Here is a 19740-nt window from a genome sequence, read left to right as displayed (position 1 = left end):
CCCCCCCCCCCAAACACATCCTGGGGCTTGATACGGAAGGGAGCTCGGGGCCCGCCATCAGGCCAGGCCCGTGTTCCCGTTTCCCTGGAATCGGTGCGAAAAGCCCTGCCTTGATTCATCAGCTCAGTTTCATAATTACTCTACGCCAGGAGGAGCACCTCTGAGGGTGGGAGTGGGGCACACTCAACACTACTTTGCCCATTTTTCTGAGCAACTTTAACTGGAAGTATTTAACACGGACGCCCCGCGCGATTTGTGCTTTTACTGAAATCCTGATAAAGCTATTGAATCATTTTGAGGTCTCCTGTTGGAGCTCTTGGTGTTTTGACAGAAGGATTCTTCTAATTGTTCACTGAATGTCAAGGGAGTGTGTGTATTTGTTGACTATCACGAATAAAAATAAATTTTATTAACTATAAACCAATCACTGCATATTATATAGGTAAAGTTTTAACATTCCAAGGAAGTTGGCATTAAAGTGTGTTCTGCAGAGTTTTAGTTTACATTTTGCCTGGGTTGTGTTTGTGTCAACAGGAAAGCAGTCTTATAGGTTGCTTCTTAAGTTCTAGGAAGCAAAAAGGGAGTATTTCCACATCTTGCAGTTTGTATTTTGTATGTTTTCATGAATGTATTGTTTAAACAGTTTGTTTAAAATGCAAGATTTCATTATAGAGTATAGGGTTTAAAATATGTACAACTTGAAGCTTTTTGTACTCAGGCAGTTTGCAAAGTTATCAAATGACTATATGGTGCTTCATTAATTGTCTGGCACAGTGTTGTAAAACATGTGACCTATATCTATCAATATTATTTCTGCATCCATACATAGTAAGAGTGTAGTCTGACATGGATTTTGGGGAGTCCTACATGGATGACAATATTAAAATTTGCTTATGATCAGGAAATGAACTTGAACTGAATTTCTCTATTCCCCCTCGTACTGTACATACCCACGGAATGTATCTTGTCTTCTCTTTACTTCGTCCTCTAGTTCACCAAGGAGAAAGTGAGGACTGCAGATGCTGGAGATCAGAACTGAAAATGTGTTGCTGGAAAAGTGCAGCAGGTCAGGCAGCATCCAAGGAGCAGGAGAATTGATGTTTCGGGCATGAGCCCTTCTTCAGGAATCCTGGAGAAGGGCTCATGCCCAAAACGTCGATTCTCCTGCTCCTTGGATGCTGCCTGACCTGCTGCGCTTTTCCAGCAACACATTTTCAGCTCTAGTTCACCGATTCATAAGACACTCATGTTTCAGCTCACGCTCTGTATTTCATTTCCATTTTTCCAATCACCTCTTTGACTGCTCATTGACCACAACCTCCTGTACCCTCTCATATTTTGACCATTTCCTGGAGAGCATTAGAATTTTGTTCATTACCTACCTGGAATATACCTTGTTTGACATTGGTGAAGGTTCAAGGGGGTTTTGCTCAGCTGTGTTCATCTGCCCGAATAGTTCCTTGGTTTGTCAATGTCTTTACCTCCTTGCCTCCTCGTAATTCTTAACCTACTCCAGCAGTTAAGATGTGGAAATGCTGATGTTGGATGGTGGACAAAGTCAGAAATCACACAAAAATCAGGTTATAGTCTAACAGGTTTATTTGTGATCACAAGCTTTTGGTGTGCTGCTCCTTCATTCCTCAATGCTACATGATTGCTTTGTATGTTTCTACCTCCCTTGTAGACTTGAGTACATTCTGGCTTTCTAGAATATGAAAGAAGAAAACTATCATGAGTAAGAAGAAATAGGAGTCAGCTGTATAGATCTGGAACTTGCTCCATTTAGTTGGAATGTGGATGATACTTGATCACATCCACTTTCTCACCTAATCCCAAGACCCTTGGAAAAAGAGTGAAACACTAGTGACAAGGTGGCAGTAAAACTGAATAAAGTAAATAGTGGAAGAGACTTTTCATTCCTGCCAGCATTGTAAAGTTTGAGAACGGGGCTAAAATGACATGCCTTTAAAGGTAAAGAGGTAGAGGTGAAGTAACTGAGGAATAAAAGAATAGCCATTGGTGAACTCAAGATAAGAAGTGTGGTATTAGAGAACCTGAAGATTGCTAAGATAAGATATTTTCAATTCATGGCTGGAGAGTGTTCTGTTCAGTGGAAGGCAATTCAGTAATTTATATGTTAGGAAGCATCTCAGTAAACAAAAACATGAAATGTTATTAATGTATAGCAAGTTCATCTGCATTTGAAGAACAAAACAGTTTAATATTTAAGCCTGCATATATTTGTAATTGTAGGATGTTGGCAACATTGATAAAGCTGCATCTATCAAACGTCTACACTTTGAGAAGTTGGTGCTGGGCAGTCCTCTTAAACTTTGTTGTGATATTCCCACGATAGTGTTAGGGCAGGAAATTTCTGAATTTGACCCATCAGCAGTGAAAGAATAGTGATCTGTATCCAAGTCAGGATGATATGTGATGAGGAAGAGAACTTGGAAGTGATGCTGGTTCCTCAGGATTGCTTATTTTCTGGTTTATACTTTGCAGGGATGTGGTGGTTGATCTAAAATATGCCAAGGATAGTAAAGCACAGCCAGGCAAGTGAACTTGAGGCCACAGTCGGATGAGTCATGATAAAACAGAGGTGCCAAACTGCATACCCCTGTTCCTGTTTCTTGTGATTTTATATTGAAGTAATATTTGCAATTGCTGATTGTGAACATGACATTCACAGTACTTAGGAATACTTATACTTGGACAGTGAATACTGTACCAAAGGGTCCAATCAAAACAGTGAATGCTGTTGACCTTGGATGTGCTTATTAATGTAGCTATCCTGGGTTGATGAATGTTTCAAGACATTGCTAACTTGAACCTGTAAATATACTTTGAAGGTCCAACCAGGCCTTGCTTTTGCTGCCAGTGTCAATATAACTGTTCCAGTGAAGTGCTGATCCCCATCTTGTTACTGAGCACCCAAGAATGATGATGCCATTAAAATCATTGGGTTTTAAAAATCTTTTTGTTGTTTGGTATGGTCATTATTGAACTGCTTATGTAGTGTAAATACTACTGCCACTGTCAGCTGAAACCAAGTACGTATTTTGCTGTGGGCTAGGTATGGGTTTCCAAAAAGATTGCGAATGGAGCCAAATGCTTGAAACATTAGAAAGGTTCACTCCTAATTTTACAATAAGAGAAATTCATTGCAGCTGAAAATGGTTGAACTAATGATCGTGCTCTGGGATTCTCTCCCTAAATCTCTCTCTCTCTCTTTAAGGGTTCACACTCAAAACATTAATTGGTTCTGGTGCTTCCTAACCTGCTGAATTATCACAACCCTGTAGCTCAACTTTTCCAAAACCTAGCTGCTTTGAAGTATCTTCATGTAGCCTGCTGTCTTATAACTTGCATCCTCCACATTGCTAATATGTTAATTTAAAATCTTCAACTCTGACTTCAAATTCCCCTCTAAAGTCTTTGTCCCCTTCACCTTCAACAACGTAATTTTTGTAATATGCCACCCATTACTTGTTTAAAATGTCAATAGCTTTCCTTTTGTATTACATATAGGGATGTCATAAAGAAGTTTAACAATTAGCCTAAACACATTTGGAGATTAGGGAGTAATTACATGCTGGTGGGCAGTGAAATGAAATTAAAAGAAGTCACTTGAGGGGAACTTTCAGGCATACTCTCTGCTGTAATGGGTGCCTAGATTTTCACCACCTTTGGTAGAAGGAATACAGTTCATTCATAATGCTTGCCATGTGTTGACGGAGACTTTTGCTAATTTTGTTTTTCATTTCTTTTTCTTCCCCTGAACATCTTCGAGTGTGGATGAGAAAGAGAACCTTTAATTAGCCACGTTGAGGAGAAGGGGAGTTGGAAGGAAAATACTTAAATGCTTTTTGTGACTTTGATAAGAAACTGAGACTGACTAAAGTAGGCTCTCATACTTTGTCTTTTTTCAATGTGTGTCACAGCTAACTGTACTATATTCTACCTGTGCCAGTCCAGCTTTATTCAGCTGAATAGGACTACACTTGCCAGTTTCTGTTTTTCATTGCAGGATCCAGTGCCTTTTCTTCCCACACCCACATTCTCATTTTTAATGTGCTTGTGCAACCTACCATTCCTCCAAATCTCATCTATGAGCTGCCCCTTTGTAACCCCATTCAAAAGTATGATGCCAAGTTCCACATCTATGCTGCTGATGACTCCAAGCTGTACCTTAGCACCATCTCTCTCAACCCCTTCCACTGTCATTAAGTTGTCAGACTGCTTGAATTCTTTCAAAGGATTTTCGGACAGGTGGAAAGAATTGTCTTGAGTTCCCACGACAGATTGTCTTTGGCTCTGAAGTTTGCCTTACCAGACTCCATTCATCTGTACCAACAGCAGCTGAACCAGACTGTCAGCAGGCTTGTTGTCATATTAGACACACTAAATGAGTTTCTGACCTATATTACTAAAACCTTGTTTTCATAACATCACCTGACTCCAATCCTGGCTCAGGCAAAAGTGAGGACTGCAGATGCTAGAAATCAGAGTCCAGATTAGAGTGGTACTGGAAAAGCGCAGCAGGTCAGGCAGCATCCGAGGAGCAGGAAAATCGACACTTCGGGCAAAGGCCCTTCATCAAGAGTCCTGATGAAGGGCTTTTGCCCGAAACATCGATTTTCCTGCTCCTCAGACCTGCTGTGCTTTTCCAGCACCACTTTAATCTCAACTCCTGCCTATGCTTACCTGATGGAGTGCTCATTTAACGGTATGAATGCACTTCTGATCAGTCTGTCATATTGTACCCTCCATAAACTTTGTGTCATCTAAAATTCTGCTTTGTGTTTGCAGGCACAGCAGGGTCTTTCACAGGACATCTCTGCACATGCTGACTGGAATTGGCTCCAAGTTAAGCAATGGCCCAACTCATTACTTCTGAACACCTCTCCCTCACCCTCTCTTCCCCCAATTCCGGCTGTCCAAGACCTCTGTGTCCCTCCAGTTTTGGCTTTGTACACATACCTAATTTTAATAGATGCACCAGCTGCTTTGGCCTGAGGATGTAACATTCCTTACACCTCTGTACCTCTTGGTATAGTCTATGTTTTTGTTTCATGATGCTCCCGTGAAGTACCTTAGGTGTATTATTACATTAATTATGCCAATAAAAGTTGCTGCTGTCTCTTGATTTCAGTTTGATTTTGCTTGTTTTCAGTGTGTGCGCTTTTATTAAAGTTGGCATTTGAAAGGTTGCAGAGGATTGGGCAAATTTGAAGGTCAGTGGGGCTGGAAGAGAGACTATACTTTTAGCTGTGTCACTATGTCAAAATAGGTTTTGCTATGTATGGAAAATAAAACTTTTCAGGTAGCTAACAGTCACAAAATCTACTTTATCATAGTTACTTTACCTAATGTAAACATGACATGTTCAAGATAGATGTGAACTGTTTTATTGGACTTAGATATTATAAGCAATTGTATGCTGAGAATATTATACGTTTCCTCAGATCAGAAGTCTCAAAATTGAAGTTTTGGTTAATTTGAAATTGAATCCTGAAACTATGTATTTTTCAATATCTAGTTTGGCTTTTAGATCAAATATAATTGTTTTCTTAATGTACATTTTCTAAATGTGAATTTTATCACATCGTACTGTAGCATTACAACTTAAATTGTATTCAAAGGTCCCATGGTATAAATGTCAATCATTCTATCTTGTTAAAGTGACTTTTATTGTCTTCATAATTGACTTGCTTTTTTTTTGGACTTGCCTGAACCAGGGAAACAATCAGCAACCAAATAAGATTTTCTACTGAACCCCGTTTGCATTCAGCCATTTATCTTGCATTGATATGTCTGTCTTTTGATCAGCTGTCTTAAGTGTATTTGCTTAAGTGATTTCACTTTTTGTTTTGCTGCTTTCTTATTGCTGCAATTCTGTTTTGCATGCTTTCCTTCACACCCCTTGAAAGCTCTATTAGCAAACTGTGCAACATCCTTCTCAGATTTTATGTCAATATTCAGTCACAGAAAAACTGAATCCGCCGTCAGTGATTTGAGCGGTGCAGCCCATTTTAACATTATGTCTGCTATTCTGTCATCTGTATGAAATATATACTTAGTGGGCAAAAATCATTTGAATATAATTTTGGTGTTGCAAAATGTCCTAAGTGGAATTTATCTTTCCTCATTTACCAGTTCTATTTATAGAGAGAAATTTACAGTAAGATATTAAAACTACTTAGCTAATTTTTGTTTCTCAGTGCGGCATCTCCCAATTGAGAAATCATCTGTGACAATTTAATTGCAGCGTTAAATTATTATTTTACAGCTTGTACACTTAGTTGTGATATTACATCATTGAAGCATGTCAAGTCATTTTTTTATTGAAGAAATTAATGATTTTCTAAAAGTTTGTTTACTTTTTGTTTTAATATTTGATTTTGCCAAAATTCAACTGAGAAGTTGAGTTTTAAAACTAAATGGCTGCAATAGATTTTCTGTAATTTCTATTGTAGATGTGTAGTTACAGTTTACATGTTTCACCAATGCATTGTTTTGGGTGCATTCCTAAATTCAAATAGGTATAAGTACACAAAAACAATTTATCATTTTACTTTCCATTTATACAGTGGAGACTTTTACGTCTTAAGCTCTGAATTTGTTTTCTAATATTCACTGAAAGTTATACACCTGGAAATACTCTGACTTTGCATTTTGTTGTCATAATTCTATAAAGAAATATTTTTGATAGCTTTTGAACATGAGACAGTAACAATGCAAAATGATTCTGGACTGTTAAATTCACTTTGGAGGTGAGTGAAGGCAGTCATTGGGGAGAATAAACAAAGTTTTGAAGGTGCACAGGAGTAAAATATTAAACTAGTGTAACAAAAATGGGTGACTGAACAGGATTTGAGATTCATGTAGGATGGAAATGGGATTGAATCGATGACAAGGTAGCTAAAACACTGAAGGACTGTTAGCCACATTCAACAAATAAATGTAAGGACTGTATGTACTTTTAAGCTTAATTACAATCTCATAATTAATAAATCCCTAGAGTTTGGTGCTGTAAACCAAGAGTGTTAAGTGGGGTTGCAAGCAAAATATGCAAATACTAGATTGGAGATAATAGTCAAAATATGATGTTTACTTTCAGTGAGGGTGATTTTTGTTTTGTAAAAAGCTGAAATGTCTGTTGAATGATTAATCATTCAGTCATAAATGAAAGGAGTGGAGCAGCCTAACTTGGTTTCAGAAGCAGACTATGACTGATCTACCTTGTTTTACTTCAGAAACTGATAATCCCTAATGAATGTTTGGAATTTCGATGATACAAACTTCCATAAAGCTTTTAATAGCATTTTTTCCCTAATCCATGAAGCGACAACAACCTAATGAACATTGAGCATTAGGAGTAAAATTTAACAATGGAAAAATAAATTGGCTGTAGGAGAGGAAACATTAGGGGAGAAATAAGATATATAAGGTAAGAGTTCAACCAAGATATCACTTGGTTTTTAGTTGAACTGATGTTTTGAATGGAGTGGCTTGGAGATAGAAATTGCTCTTTTGGTTCTGACACAAAAATACCTGGCCAAAGTAAGCACTGGGAATAATGCTTAGACAGATGTGTAGATGTTGCTGAACGTTTTAAAAATTAATGTACACAATGTAAGCTTTGCTGGTTAGGCCAGCATTTATTGTCCATCCCTAACTGCTCTTAAAATGTTGCTGCCTTAACCCATCGGTCACACAGTGGAGTGAATTTGAGTATTGTCAAGTGTCAGGGAGTTTTAGAATGATCTAGATTAGTGGCCCAGATTTTGCAGAAAAAATAACAATTGTCATCACCTTGACTGCTCATAAACCATTAAATGTGGAAACTAGGAAGAAGACCTGTCATGACAGTGAAACATGTGAAGTTGCTGACTTCAGTGATTAAAAATTCAGTTCAAATTCTTTGAACTTCATAAAGTGAAACATTGAAGTACATTCTAACAATGTGGCAAGTCGTAAATACATCCAAATGCTCTGGCACTGGCAATTATCTCCAGCCATTGAATTTTATAACTTCAGATTTAATTATTATTCAAAAAATGTTTCAAAATATCTCTACAAAATGATGCATTTTACACACTTCTTTAGTGTTTTCTCAATCCCAAAGTTCTTTCCTGCTATTTCAATATTTTTGTGATTTGACACTAAATTTAAACATTCCACTTCTGGTTCAGGTTCTGCACTGCTCAGTATTTGTTCTTCAATCTGATTTAATTAAGGAATTAAGTGTACTTTCACTATTTGTGCAAGTCACAGATCCTCTTATAGAGGATGATGCTCTGAAATGGCTGTTTAAATAAAGCAGAATTTAGTGCAGGGGTCACCAATAGATTTTTTTACTTCAGAGTCTCTTTTGAAACAAAATGCTGAAGATTAAACTACTCGCTGTTGCAAAATGGTTTGGAATTTCTTAACCAAATATTTGGCACGTTCCAGTGTCTGGTAGAATGCAGAATTTGCATAAATTCAATGCATGTATTTATTGTGAATGCATCGAGAGCAAAAAATATAAACCGCATTGAAAACATTATAATTTAAGCTAAGTAGAACCAACTCAATTTTTTTGCCTGTTGATTCTTGTAATTCTTCTTTCCTCTAACAATGCATCAGGAGGATTTGCTCTCCTAGGTAAATTAGAAACAAGCATGGTTGCAACTGTAAAGCCTGTTTCTTGGAGCAAAGGCTTAAAGAATAACTATAGTATAATTATACACCTGGATGTTTGCTTAAAACACAATGTTTTGCTTTAGTCATTTGAAATTAAAATGCAGCATAATGTTTAATTTTTTTTATTTAAAATAAAAAACTCTACTTTTCTTGATGTAAGTTTTCTGAAGAGAATTTTCATATTAATCTGATTAAACCAGAAAACTGAAATTGCAAATGAGATACTGAAGAACCACATGAGGCACCAGACTGCACGATCCTGCCTTCTATTCTAGTGTGACATCTCAGGTCTGTGTTTAAATGTAACAAGCAGTTTGTGCTGCAAAACCTTACCTGATATTTTAAAGTCAGCAGAACAGTGGTTTGACAAGAATTTGTTTATCCTGTCTTGCACATTGAAAGTAAAAATTGGAGAACTTAATGAGGGAATCTCTGTAGACAAACTAAAGGAGCAGGTAGTGGCTGTAGGAATGACGGTAAACTCAACTAACCACTGCAGGCTGTGTTATTTGAATCTCTGTTGATTTCTAGAAGTGAAAGTGGATCACGAGCAGTTTCAGGTACATAGTGACCACTAATGTTCTATGCAAGGCAGTATTTGTGTATCTATTTTCTTTGAATTTACAATTTAAATTAGTTCAGTTCCTTTGAAAGAAAGCTTTTGGGATGCATCACCTGATTCCATGAGATTGTAGCACAGGACCTTGTTCTTGACTATCCTGTTCTTATTGCAGCCACTCCTAAAGGTTGGGAACTATTGCCTATATTTATGGTTTCAGTTATTAGCCAAATGTTGTAGTAATACAGGTTTTGAAGTTGAAATGCTTACTGTTTTTTTAAAAAAAATCTGGTTTGCAAAAGAAACACTCTAGGAGATGGCTTATTATATACTTGTTAAATTATATGCATTCCAAGATAATGTTTGTGTTAACTTATTATTCAGGAAACGTGGTTAGAAAGGGAATAACTTTGCTTTTTTCCCCTTCCAGAAATACAGTTCCTTGCTCTTTCATTGCCTATGAAGAGTTTTTTTTGTAGAACCTTCGTGATTGGCTACTTTTTGATTGTATAGGAAGTCATATCCGCACATTCAACATGTTTTATTGTGGACTTTTCTACAGGCAATATGTTGATTTGTTAGAAAATAAAACTCTAAATTATCAGGTAGCATAAATGAGTTTACGGTGTAAATTGAATTAACAGCATTTAATAATCCAGGCACACACACACTGTTTTAAAGGTACTGCTTTTCATGTCTGACAAGTATTTTTGCTGTGGTTAGCGATTGACACAAAATGTGGTGTTTTCGGTTCCTTTTTCTGACCACTGATATATAATCTTGAAACCATTTGATGTACTTTGTGCATTTTATAGTGTAGTATGGCATAATTGTGTTCTTGCATGTTGAGAAATGTTATATCTTGTGGTTATGAAAAGGAAGTTGAACATTGATCTTTATGCCACTATTCTGTTAGGGGAAACTCGCTGCTAGTGCTAAAAGTTTTCAGATGACAATAGCTTTAACAACTCATCGCGCTCCAAGTCTTCATTTATTTAAATGGAAGTACCTATATTAATATTTAGGAATGCTTATGTTCAATAAAAAGTAATTAGATATGGATTCTGATAAACCTAACTGTCATCCAAAACCAAAGCACAGGTTGTACTCATCTAAGCTAGTGGTTTTATGAAAAATCCTGACTACATTTAAATTTTCTTTTGTTTTAACTATATTGACTGAACAATGGATTATTGTCCTTCGGAAGCAATACTAAAAATAGGAAAAATCTCTCTGTGAAGCATAAGAATTGTACTTGTGTATCTTCCTTGACCACCAAATATTCCAAAAATGTTTCACAGACAGTGAAACATTTTGAAAATAATCATCACTTTTTAATGTAGAAAACCTGGCAGCCAATTTGTGTGCAGAAAATTCCCAACAAATAGCAATTTGATCATGACCAGGATTTTTCTTTTGTAATGTTGAGTGAAGGATAAATGTTGGCCAGGGAACCAGGGATTATTCTTCTCCATTTCAAAATAGGTCTATGGGATATTTTACATTCACCTGAGAGAGGGGAGGGCCCACTGTTAAATGTTTCATCAAAAAGAAGGCATGTCTGACACCTCAGCACTCCTATACACTGCGTATTGCACTGCGCTTTCATTTTTTGTGTTGGTGTCCTGGAGTGGAACATGAGCCCTGAACCTTGGAATACCTATCAGAACGGTACTTTACTTCATTATGCCTGGCGTATTTTATCATTTTGGCTTTGTTGTGTTTGGGTAATTCTATATGAACACTTAATAATTGGAATAACTATTTATTTTACTGATACAATACTTAAATAGGGATTAACTTAAATTTATTTTTAAAAATTGATCATTTTCAATTACAACATTTTACTTTCTCTCTCTTTGTTTCCCCAACCACCAACCCTCCCTTCAGCAATGTATCCGTGATTGGAATACAGTGATAACAGAAATTTAGAGAGACACGCAGTGGGAAGACTTGATTGTTGTGCTGGTACAGGTCATGGGGAGGTCGTTGGATTTGTCTTTTGAAATGATCATTTATCTTTTCAAGTGATCATTTATCTTGCACTTGTGCAATGCCAGACACCAATCAACCAAAATCTAGATTGTGCTGTAGGTTGGTTTATGATCCATTAGAATCACTCTTGGCATTAGACAGAAGGAAAGTAGCTGAAGGTGATTAGATTAATCAGACTTGAGGATTTCCTCATGAGTGGCCAATTTCAGTGATGATTGGCCTCTGATCATACAGGGATAACTAGCTATTTGGATACAGAACTAGCTCGAAGGTAGAAGACGCAGAATGGTGTGGACAGTTACTTTTCAGACTCGAGGCCTGTGGCCAGCAGTGTGCCACAAGGATCAGTGCTGCTCCACTGTTTTTTGCCATTTATATAAATGATTTGGATGTGAACACAGGAGATATAGTTAGTAAGTTTGAAGATGGCACTAAAATTGGAGGTGTAATCGACAATGAAGAAGGTTATCTCAGAATACAACAGAATCTTGATCAGATGGGCAAGAGGACTAAGGAGTGGCAGAGTTTTATTTAGATACATTTGATATGCTGCATTTTGGAAATGCAAATCAGGTAGGACTTATACACTTAATGGTAAGGTCCTGAGGGGTGTCGTGGAATGAAGAAACCTAGGAGTGCAGGGTCATAATTTCTTGAAAGTGGAGTTGCAGGTAGATACGATAGTGAAGAAGACAGTTGGTGTGCATGCCATTATTAGTCAGAGCATTGAGTATAGGAGTTGGGAGGTCATGTAGTTGTATAAGGCATTGGTTCAGCCACTTTTGGAGTATTGCATGCAGTTCTGGTTCCCCTCCTATTGAGAAGATGTTGTGAAACTTGAAATGCTTCAGAAAAGATTTACGAGGATGTTGCAGGTGTTGGAGGATTTGAACTATAGGGAGAGGTTAAATAGGCTGGGGCTTTTTCCCTGGAGAGTCAGAGACTGAGGGATTGCCTTAGAGATTTGTAAAATCATGAGGAGCATGGAAAGGTAAATAGGCAAGGTCTTTCCCCGGGATGGAGGATCCCAAAACTAGAGGGCATAAGCTTAAGGTGAGAGGGGAACGATTTAAATGGCAACTTTTTTTTTAATGTAGAAGGTGGTGCGCATATGGAATGAGCTGCCAGAGGAAGTGGTGGAGTCTGGTAAGGTTACAACATTTAAAAGGCATCTGGATGGGTATATGAATAGGAAGGGTCTAGAGTGATATGGGCCAATGCTGGCAAATGGGACTAGATTTGTATAGGATATCTGATCAGCATGGACGTGTTGGACTAAAGGGTCTCTTTCCGTGTTGTGTATGTCTGACTGGGTTACAAAAGAATAAGTTGCATTAGTAGAAGGAAGGAAGTATTCATTGATTTGAATATAACTAAAGCTTTGATTTGGAGTGATTGCTGAAACATTCTCAGAGGGAGTCAAGTTTCTGCCACCTAATGAAGGAGCAGCGCTCCGAAAGCTAGTGCTTCCAAACCTGTTGAACTATAACCTCGTGTTGTGTGATTTTTAACTTAGTCAAGTTTCTGGACAGCTTTTGAGATGCGAGTTGCACTTGAGATATATTGACAAAAGTAGATAAAGCAATGATGTAGTAAAATGGAAAAACATTTGTCAGTTGAGCTAGAACTTGCATTCAGTAGGGCGTTGTGACACACTTTGTATATATGTAACCTCAGCACTTTTGAGACTGAACAACTTGTAACCTCCCTAAACCATCTGCCTCCTAGATTTCCTGTCATATGCTGCACATATTCAAACCACAGCTTGGAACCTTGAAACAAAGTGCCTCAGATTTTCATTTATAAGCATTCTTTTTACCATGGTCATCAATCCATGGTGTGTAATCCCACATTAATTTGAAATCCAAGAAAATCTAGGTCATTAAATGAAGACATTTGCTTGAGGATATGACTGTATTGTATTTAAGCCACACCAATGCAGGTATGCATAGATAAGGGCTTGATGACGATTCCTCAGGAGCTCCACCAATAATTCTGAATGATTTGAATCTTGAAGTGAATATCCTTATAAGATAAATGCAATGTTAATATAATCATATTGATAACATATTCTAAATTAAATTAAAGCTAAATTTTCTCACCAAGCCAGATAATTGAAAATCCATGGACACTACAAAAGCTTGAAATGTCAGCAATATTTTATGTATTATCATAGTGAGAGTTATACTGCTTTGAGATTGCTTGTTAATTTAAACAATTTACACGCTTGGATTCAAATAGAAGCTTTGATATCACCTTCTACCAAGATCTCCTTATTTTGAATAACTACAGTATTGACTGTCCACCATAATTAATAAACACTGGTCATATCACACAACTTAAGCATATTAGTTCAAAAGCAAAAATCTGCAAATGTTGAAAATCTGAAATGTAAACAAAATGCTGCAGATGCTCAAGCTGTGCAACATTTGTAGAGAAAGAGTTAATGTTTCCCAGCAAGTATATCCAGTGCAGCCTGTGCATATGCAGATTACCCTATGGTGTCAGTCAGCTGCGGCTTGTAGTTATTTTAATCAATTGTTCAGACATGCTGTGACACACTTCAGGATCAGGGGGAGCTTGAAACTGGACCTATTTGGCTTGCAGGTTGGGATACTACCTCTGCACCCTCATCTCCAACTGTATGCTGGTTGCAAGTATGTGCACATTTATATGTGCATGAATGAGCTTCCAAATCATGAGTGCTGACATATGATGGGTATTCGCGATCCCTTTATTTTCAACTCCATTAAGCACTTATTTTCATCAAACAAAATAACTTATCTTCCGGATACTTTAAGTGGTACCAGCACTGAATACCCCATTATCAATATCCTGGGGGCTTACCATTGATCAGAAAAATCAACTGGACTTGTCACATAAGCACAATAGACACAGGAGCAGGGGTCAGAGGATAGGAAAGCTGCAGTGAACAACCCACCACCCAACTTAGCAAAGCCTGTCCACCATCTACAAGGCACAAGTCATGACTGTGATAGAATATTCCTCATTTACCTGGATTAGTGCAGCACCAATAATGCTGTAGAAACCTGACATTATCCAGGGCAAAGCAGTCTGCTTCAACGGCATCGCACCCACAAACCCCTACTGCCTTTGCTGATGCTCAGTAGCAGCAGTGTGTACTATCTACAAGGTGCACTGCAGACATTCACCTAAGATCTTCTGATAACACCTTCCAAGCCCACGACCACCTCTAGATGGACAAGGGCAGAAGGTACCTGGGAATACCAGCGTCTGCAAGTTCCCCTCCAAGCTAATAACAATCCGGACTTGGAAATATATTGTTGTTCCTTCACTGTCACTGGATCAAAATTCTGGAATTCCGTCCTTTTAATGGCATTGTAGGTTAACATATAGCACACCTATATTTCAAGAAGGGGCAGTTCACCACCATCTTAAGCAGCTAGGGACAAACAATAAATGCTGGCCAGCTAGTGATGCCCATGTCCCACATGTGAATTTCAAAAAAAATGCAAGAATTATTTTAACTGAAATATAAACATGTACATTAGGAGAGATGTGCCCCTCAAAACTAGCTGAAATGTTTGAATTTCACTATCTGGATAATCTGGATTGCCTTGCCTGACATGAATCAATCTGCTTCCACTTTATAAATATTAAAAGATCCTGCTTCCACCTTCTTCCGAGGCATAGTTCGAAAGTGCCTCAACCTCAGAGGAAAAATAGAATCCTTATTAGTCCTAAAAGGACAATTCCTAACTTATAATCAGTGCCCCCAAATTCTGGACTGACTTACAGTAGGAAAATCATTTGCAAGCAAGCTCACCTTGTCAAGATTGTTCAGGATTTTATGTACTTCATTCAAATCACCATGCACTCTTTGTACTCCAGTGAAAACAAACCCAGTATGTCTAACCTTTGTTCCTAAAGAAAATGGACTCATCCCAAGTATCAGGAGAAAGTGAGGACTGCAGATGCTGGAGACCAGAGCTGAAAAATGTGGTGCTGGAAAAACGCAGCAGGCCAGGCAGCATCCGAGGAGCAGGAGAATTGACGTTTTCAGGCATAAGCCCTTCTTCAGGAATCATCCCAAGTATCAGTATCTGAATGCAGTTACACGGTCCTTTTAAATAGGCCAGAACTACACATAATACGCATATAGACTTGTCCTGTCTTGGCTTTGACCCTGTATGACTGAAACTTGATGTCCAGTATTCCATTTGCTACCTTGTTTTCGTGCCGCACCTGCATACTAACATCTTGAGTTGAGACAAGAACACTTGGAACCTCTGCACCTTGGAATAATATTAGTATTAATATCTGCTTTTTAATTTTCCTGCCAAAGTGAACAACTTCATTTTCTGGCTTAACCTCCATAATGATCAATTCTAACAAGATACTTATGACAGACATCAGGTTAATTGGCCTATAATTTATTGATTTCTGCTTCTCTTCTGTTGTTAGATAAAGAGGTTATAGATGCTACTTTCCAGGCTGCTGGAACCTTTTGAGAATCTCAGAAACTTTGGTAAATTAACACTAATGCATTTATTAGCTCATTGAACCTCTTAAAAGAGCCTAGGATGAAGTCCATCAAGACCTGGGGGCTTGCCAACCCGCAGCTCCCTCAGTCTGCTCAGAGTTGCTTCCCTGGTGATTGTAGTTTTATCACATTCATCTCTGCCTTCTACCACTATTCTGGAAATGTTTTGTACCTTCTGTACTGAAAATGGAAGCAAAATATTTGTTCATGTCATTTGTCACTTCCTTCTTTTCTGTTAACTCTCTATTCTCACTTCTAAAGGAAACATAATCTAAAAAGGGAAAAAAGTTTAGTTAACAGGTTACAAGCTAGGTTTCCCTTATACTACTACCCGTTATTTATTTCCCATGTTTAACCCTGTCATTATTCTCCCTTTTTAATATTTTGACCAATCATATGATCCGTCACTCATGTTTGCACAATTTTGTTTTTTCTTTAATTTTGATGTTTTGTGTAACAGTTTTGATAACCGTGGATTGTGCGTCCACTGCTCAGAAAGTAAGAATATATTTGAGTATTTTGAAATATCTTTAAATGTCAGTAACTGCATCTCTAGTTACTGATCTATTCCCATAGCTAATTAACCTAGTTCACTTCAGTTATCTCAACATTAACGCCTACGTAATTGCTTTTAATGCCTACTAATCTTCGATACACTGTGATCCCTTTTAACTTTAAGAAATCTTTGATCATATTATGATCAATGTTATCTGGAGGTGTCTTTACTGTCAGGTCATTAATATTGTCCTGTCATATAACACAGTATCAAGTCCAGTATGACATTCTGTCTGTTTTCAGAATGAGTTTCTTACAGCAACAACGGTGAAAACATTATATAAATTCTTCAGTCAGGCTGCCATTGCCAATCTGATTTTTCTGGTTAATATATACATGAATAACGCACAAGATTGTTGCTGACCCTTTATCACAAACACAATATTATTTCTTACATACTTTTCCCTATATTGTGGTTGCTTTTTAAGTCTGTAGGCCACCCTATAGGTAACTTATTTTTCCTGTTGTTCCTCATCTCTTCCCAAACTAAATCCACATCCTGATCTCTTTAAACAAGGTAATTTTTAACAGTTGCACTAATGCCATCCTTGAATAACTGTGCTGCCCCTACATTTTTATCTAGCTTCCTATTCTTCTTGAAAGTCAGACCACCCCTTAGTATTCATGATTCCATCCTTGTCGCCATGTTGTCGCATCTTCATAACAGATGTCAAATCATATTTAGTTATTTCATTCAATGTGGGCGATCAATTAGTTTGTTTTATGTATGCTACGATCATCCAAATACAGAGCTTTCACTTTGTTTTCTGTTATCTTTGGAACATCTAGTCTTGACTGTTGGTAAATTGTTCTGCTTGTTCACTCCTAATCAAAAGGCTTTTACTGGGCCGCTTCATTTATTTGAGCCAAAGTTATCGTGTGCTAGTTTGTGTCTCAAAGTATGAAATAATTGAGTTCCAACAACCATTTTCCTTTGTGCTAGGAATGATTGTGTCTAACCAGCAAAGAGTTTTCCTTCTACTTCCTATTGACTCCTATTGATTTGTAGACAATACAAAGATTGGTGGAATTGTGGATAGTGTCGAAGGTTGTCAAAGGATACAAGTGAGATATAAATCGATTGTAGACCTACGTAGAGAAATGGCACATGGAGTTTAATCCAGGTAAGTGTGAGGTACAGCACTTTGGGAGATCAAATGTTAAGGAAAAGTATACAGTTAATGGCAGAACCTAAATGGCATTGATGTACTGAAGGATTTTTGGGTTCAAGTCCATAGCTCCCTGGAAGTGCGTAGCAAAGAAAAGATATAGCATGCTTGCCTTCATTGATTGTGGAATTAGTTCATGTGTCAGGCTGTCATGGTGCAGCTTTTTGGTTAGGCCTCACTTAGAGTTTGGGTTCAGTTCTGGTCACTACATTGCAGGAAGGATGTGCAGGCTTTGGAGAGAGAGAGCAGAGGAGATTTGCCAGGATGCTGCCTGGATTAGAGGGTATGAGCTATAAGGAGAGGCGAGGGGAAAAGCTCAGGTTGTTTTCTCTGGAGCGGTGGAGGCTAAGAGGATAGCTGATAAAATTGAGATGCATAGATAGGTTGATGGTCAGAATCTTTTTCCCAGAGTTGAAATGTATAATACTAGGGCGAAAGTTTAAAGGAGCTGTGAGGGGCAAGTGTTTTGTAACACAGAATGGTAGGAGTCTGGAAGTGCTGCCAGGGTAGTGTTGGAGACAGTTCAATAGAGGCATTTAAGGGACTTTTAGATAAGCATATGAATATGCAAGGAATGGAGGGATATGGACCAAGGACAGGCAGAAGGAATTAGTTTAATTTGGCATCATGTTCAGCACAACATCAAGGACTGAAGAGCCTGTTCCTCTGCTAGACTGTTCTGTGTTCTCTGACTCCATATGCCATATTCCCTGGAGTTCAGCTCTTGTCTTGGTTTAAGACTGTGATGAGGTCAGGAGCTGAATGGCTGTAATGAAATCTAAACTGAATGTCAGTGAGCAAATCCTTGCTCTGCAAATGCCACTTGATGACACCATCAGTGAGACCTTTCTGATGACTTGTCTTATTGAGAGTACACAGATAGGGCAGTTAATGGCTGTATTTGACTTGTACTGCTTTTTTGAACAGGATCTATCAAGACAATTCAGGGTAGATAAAGATAAACTGTTTCCACTGCTTGGAGACTCTAGAACGAGGGGCATGATCTAAAACCTTGGGCCAAACCATTCAGAAGAGATGTTAGGAAACACTTCTACACATTATGGGTAATAGATGTTTGGACCCTCTCTTCCACAAATAGCAATGGATGCAGGATCAGTTATTAATTTTAAATCTGGGATGTAGTTTTGTTCAGCAAAGCTATTGAAGGATATTGGCCACAGATCAACATGATCTTGTTGAATGGCAGACTTGAGGGGCTGAATGGCCTACTCCTGTTCCTCTGTTCCTGTGTGTGCATTGTTAGTTCCTTGCCTAAAGAATAATATGCTATCCAAAGATAGAGTACAGTTGAGGTTCACCAAGTTAATTCCTAGAATGGAAAGATAGTTTTGTGAAAGATTGAGAGGTCTAGGGTAAAACAAATGAATAGATCCCATTTAAACTTACAAAATTCAAAGTGCTAGAGAAGGGAGATGTAGAAAGGATGCTTCCTGTGGCTATGGGATCTGGAAACAGGCAAATCAGTCTCCTAAGGATTTAAAACTGGAGTGGTGAATCTTTGGTTTTTTTCTACTCTTGAGGCTTGTGGAGGTTCAGTCAAATGATTAAAATGGAGATCAGTAGATTTCTTGATACTAATGCCATCAAGGGATATGAGGGATACAGAGGAAAATGACATTAAGATAGATGATCTAGAATACTGGAGAAGTTCAAAGTTTGTGAGAAGATTTGTGGCTCGGGTGCTCGTTGTTGTGGTTCTGTTCGCCAAGCTGGGAATTTGTGTTGCAGACGTTTCGTCTCCTATCTAGGTGACATCCTCAGTGCTTGGGAGCCTCCTGTGAAGCGCTTCTGTGATGTTTCCTCTGGCACTTATAGTGGTTTGTCTCTGCCGCTTCCGGTTGTCAGTTCCAGCTTTCCGTTGCAGTGGTCGGTATATTGGGTCCAGGTCGATGTGCTTATTGATTGAATCTGTGGATGAGTGCCATGCCTCTAGGAATTCCCTGGCTGTTCTCTGTTTGGCTTGTCCTATAATAGTGTTGCCCCAGTCGAACTCACGTTGCTTGTCTTCTGCATGTGTGGCTACTAAGCATAGCTGGTCTTGTCGTTTCGTGGCTAGTTGGTGTTCATGGCACTTCAAACTTGGCACTGGAGCAAGCAAAAGCTACAACTGCAATTCATTTATAACAATGGCCCCTCATGACCATTGAGAAACCCTCCTTTGTAGTTCTGCCACCGTCTCACACTCTAGAATTTGATCCAGGATGAAGCCATTTGATGACATGGAT

General features: G+C 38.2%; 1 protein-coding gene across 1 annotated transcript in view; it reads left to right on the top strand.

Moving 5' to 3' along the window:
• Positions 1 to 19740, top strand: part of LOC132824983 (actin nucleation-promoting factor WASL-like) — a 78295-nt gene that overhangs the window by 559 nt on the left and 57996 nt on the right. The window lies entirely within an intron of this gene.

Source organism: Hemiscyllium ocellatum, chromosome 19 (genome assembly GCF_020745735.1).
Source record: "Hemiscyllium ocellatum isolate sHemOce1 chromosome 19, sHemOce1.pat.X.cur, whole genome shotgun sequence".
Taxonomy (NCBI): Eukaryota; Metazoa; Chordata; class Chondrichthyes; order Orectolobiformes; family Hemiscylliidae; genus Hemiscyllium; species Hemiscyllium ocellatum.
Note: the sequence above shows the minus strand (reverse complement) of the source record. Positions and strands in the feature narration are given on the sequence as shown.